The following is a 5,000-nucleotide window of genomic DNA, read 5'->3' as shown; positions in this document are numbered from 1 at the left end:
AACATCTCATGTCACACAAACTTAAGGAGAATATCTCATGTCACACAAACTTAAGGAGAACATCTCATGTCACACAAACACAAACAGAACATCTCATGTCACACAAACTTAAGCAGAACATCTCATGTCACACAAACTTAAGGAGAACATCTCATGTCACACAAACTTAAGCAGAACATCTCATGTCACACAAACTTAAGGAGAACATCTCATGTCACACAAACTTAAGGAGAACATCTCATGTCACACAAACTTAAGGAGAACATCTCATGTCACACAAACTTAAGCAGAACATCTCATGTCACACAAACTTAAGGAGAACATCTCATGTCACACAAAATTAAGGAGAACATCTCATGTCACACAAACTTAAGGAGAACATCTCATGTCACACAAACACAAGCAGAACATCTCATGTCACACAAACACAAGCAGAACATCTCATGTCACACAAACACAAGCAGAACATCTCATGTCACACAAACACAAGCAGAACATCTCATGTCACACAAACACAAGCAGAACATCTCATGTCACACAAACTTAAGGAGAACATCTCATGTCACACAAACTAAAGGAGAACATCTCATGTCACACAAACACAAGCAGAACATCTCATGTCACACAAACACAAGCAGAACATCTCATGTCACACAAACACAAGCAGAACATCTCATGTCACACAAACTTAAGGAGAACATCTCATGTCACACAAACTTAAGGAGAACATCTCATATCACACAAACACAAGCAGAACATCTCATGTCACACAAACTTAAGGAGAACATCTCATGTCACACAAACTTAAGGAGAACATCTCATGTCACACAAACACAAGCAAAACATTTCATGTCACACAACCTTAAGGAGAACATCTCATGTCACACAAACTTAAGGAGAACATCTCATGTCACACAAACTTAAGGAGAACATCTCATGTCACACAAACACAAACAGAACATCTCATGTCACACAAACTTAAGCAGAACATCTCATGTCACACAAACTTAAGGAGAACATCTCATGTCACACAAACTTAAGCAGAACATCTCATGTCACACAAACTTAAGGAGAACATCTCATGTCACACAAACTTAAGGAGAACATCTCATGTCACACAAACTTAAGGAGAACATCTCATGTCACACAAACTTAAGCAGAACATCTCATGTCACACAAACTTAAGGAGAACATCTCATGTCACACAAACTTAAGGAGAACATCTCATGTCACACAAACACAAGCAGAACATCTCATGTCACACAAACACAAGCAGAACATCTCATGTCACACAAACACAAGCAGAACATCTCATGTCACACAAACACAAGCAGAACATCTCATGTCACACAAACACAAGCAGAACATCTCATGTCACACAAACACAAGCAGAACATCTCATGTCACACAAACACAAGCAGAACATCTCATGTCACACAAACACAAGCAGAACATCTCATGTCACACAAACACAAACAGAACATCTCATGTCACACAAACACAAGCAGAACATCTCATGTCACACAAACTTAAGGAGAACATCTCATGTCACACAAACTTAAGGAGAACATCTCATATCACACAAACACAAGCAGAACATCTCATGTCACACAAACTTAAGGAGAACATCTCATGTCACACAAACTTAAGGAGAACATCTCATGTCACACAAACACAAGCAAAACATCTCATGTCACACAAACTTAAGGAGAACATCTCATGTCACACAAACTTAAGGAGAACATCTCATGTCACACAAACTTAAGGAGAACATCTCATGTCACACAAACACAAACAGAACATCTCATGTCACACAAACTTAAGCAGAACATCTCATGTCACACAAACTTAAGGAGAACATCTCATGTCACACAAACTTAAGCAGAACATCTCATGTCACACAAACTTAAGGAGAACATCTCATGTCACACAAACTTAAGGAGAACATCTCATGTCACACAAACTTAAGCAGAACATCTCATGTCACACAACCTTAAGGAGAACATCTCATGTCACACAAACTTAAGGAGAACATCTCATGTCACACAAACTTAAGCAGAACATCTCATGTCACACAAACTCAAAGAGAACATCTCATGTCACACAAACACAAGCAGAACATCTCATGTCACACAAACTTAAGGAGAACATCTCATGTCACACAAACTTAAGGAGAACATCTCATATCACACAAACACAAGCAGAACATCTCATGTCACACAAACTTAAGGAGAACATCTCATGTCACACAAACACAAGCAAAACATCTCATGTCACACAAACTTAAGGAGAACATCTCATGTCACACAAACTTAAGGAGAACATCTCATGTCACACAAACTTAAGCAGAACATCTCATGTCACACAAACTTAAGGAGAACATCTCATGTCACACAAACTTAAGGAGAACATCTCATGTCACACAAACTTAAGGAGAACATCTCATGTCACACAAACCTAAGGAGAACATCTCATGTCACACAAACTTAAGCAGAACATCTCATGTCACACAAACTTATGGAGAACATCTCATGTCACAAAAACTTAAGGAGAACATCTCATGTCACACAAACTTAAGCAGAACATCTCATGTCACACAAACTTAAGGAGAACATCTCATGTCACACAAACTTAAGGAGAACATCTCATGTCACACAAACACAAGCAGAACATCTCATGTCACACAAACTTAAGGAGAACATCTCATGTCACACAAACTTAAGGAGAACATCTCATATCACACAAACACAAGCAGAACATCTCATGTCACACAAACTTAAGGAGAACATCTCATGTCACACAAACACAAGCAAAACATCTCATGTCACACAAACTTAAGGAGAACATCTCATGTCACACAAACTTAAGGAGAACATCTCATGTCACACAAACACAAGCAGAACATCTCATGTCACACAAACTTAAGGAGAACATCTCATGTCACACAAACTTAAGCAGAACATCTCATGTCACACAAACTTAAGGAGAACATCTCATGTCACACAAACTTAAGGAGAACATCTCATGTCACACAAACTTAAGGAGAACATCTCTTGTCACACAAACTTAAGGAGAACATCTCATGTCACACAAACTTAAGGAGAACATCTCATGTCACACAAACTTAAGGAGAACATCTCATGTCACACAAACTTAAGGAGAACATCTCATGTCACACACACTTAAGCAGAACATCTCATGTCACTTAAACTTAAGGAGAACATCTCATGTCACACAAACTTAAGGAGAACATCTCATGTCACACAAACTTAAGGAGAACATCTCATGTCACAAACTTAAGGAGAACATCTCATGCCACACAAACACAAGCAGAACATCTCATGTCACACAAACTTAAGGAGAACATCTCATGTCACACAAACTTAAGGAGAACATCTCATGTCACACAAACTTAAGGAGAACATCTCATGTCACACAAACACAATGAGAACATCTCATGTCACACAAACTTAAGGAGAACATCTCATGTCACACAAACTTAAGGAGAACATCTCATGTCACACAAACTTAAGGAGAACATCTCATGTCACACAAACTTAAGCAGAACATCTCATGTCACACAAACTTAAGGAGAACATCTCATGTCACACAAACTTAAGCAGAACATCTCATGTCACACAAACTTAAGGAGAACATCTCATGTCATACAAACACAAGCAGAACATCTCATGTCACACAAACACAAGCAGAACATCTCATGTCACACAAACTTAAGGAGAACATCTCATGTCACACAAACTCAAGGAGAACATCTCATGTCACAGACTTAAGGAGAACATCTCATGTCACACAAACTTAAGGAGAACATCTCATGTCACACAAACTTAAGGAGAACATCTCATGTCACACAAACTTAAGGAGAACATCTCATGTCACACAAACTTAAGCAGAACATCTCATGTCACACAAACTTAAGGAGAACATCTCATGTCACACAAACTTAAGGAGAACATCTCATGTCACAAACTTAAGGAGAACATCTCATGTCACACAAACACAAGCAGAACATCTCATGTCACACAAACACAAGCAGAACATCTCATGTCACACAAACTTAAGGAGAACATCTCATGTCACACAAACTCAAGGAGAACATCTCATGTCACAGACTTAAGGAGAACATCTCATGTCACACAAACTTAAGCAGAACATCTCATGTCACACAAACTTAAGGAGAACATCTCATGTCACACAAACATAAGCAGAAAATCTCATGTCACACAAACTTAAGAACATCTCATGTCACACAAACTTAAGCAGAACATCTCATGTCACACAAACTTAAGGAGAACATCTCATGTCACACAAACTTAAGGAGAACATCTCATGTCACACAAACTTAAGGAGAACATCTCATGTCACAAACTTAAGCAGAACATCTCATGTCACACAAACACAAGCAGAACATCTCATGTCACACAAACTTAAGCAGAACATCTCATGTCACACAAACTTAAGCAGAACATCTCATGTCACACAAACTTAAGCAGAACATCTCATGTCACACAAACTTAAGGAGAACATCTCATGTCACACAAATTTAAGCAGAACATCTCATGTCACACAAACGTAAGCAGAACATCTCATGTCACACAAACTTAAGCAGAACATCTCATGTCACACAAACACAAGCAGAACATCTCATGTCACACAAACTTAAGGAGAACATCTCATGTCACACAAACTTAAGGAGAACATCTCATGTCACACAAACACAAACAGAACATCTCATGTCACACAAACTTAAGCACAACATCTCTTGTCACACAAACTTAAAGAGAACATCTCATGTCACACAAACTTATGCAAAACATCTCATGTCACACAAACACAAGCAGAACATCTCATGTCACACAAACACAAGCAGAACATCTCATGTCACACAAACTTAAGGAGAACATCTCATGTCACACAAACTTAAGGAGAACATCTCATGTCACACAAACACAAGGAGAACATCTCATGTCACACAAACTTAA

The 5,000-nt window shown here is 38.5% G+C and overlaps 1 protein-coding gene across 11 annotated transcripts in view; it reads right to left on the bottom strand.

Annotated features, from left to right (window-relative positions):
• Positions 1 to 5,000, bottom strand: part of LOC133570883 (IQ motif and SEC7 domain-containing protein 1-like) — a 236,352-nt gene that overhangs the window by 86,304 nt on the left and 145,048 nt on the right. The window lies entirely within an intron of this gene.

The sequence above is a fragment of the Nerophis lumbriciformis genome, linkage group LG01 (genome assembly GCF_033978685.3).
Source record: "Nerophis lumbriciformis linkage group LG01, RoL_Nlum_v2.1, whole genome shotgun sequence".
Lineage (NCBI taxonomy): Eukaryota > Metazoa > Chordata > Actinopteri > Syngnathiformes > Syngnathidae > Nerophis > Nerophis lumbriciformis.
The sequence above is the reverse complement of the archived record's forward strand: the minus strand, read 5'-3'. Positions and strand labels throughout refer to the sequence as shown.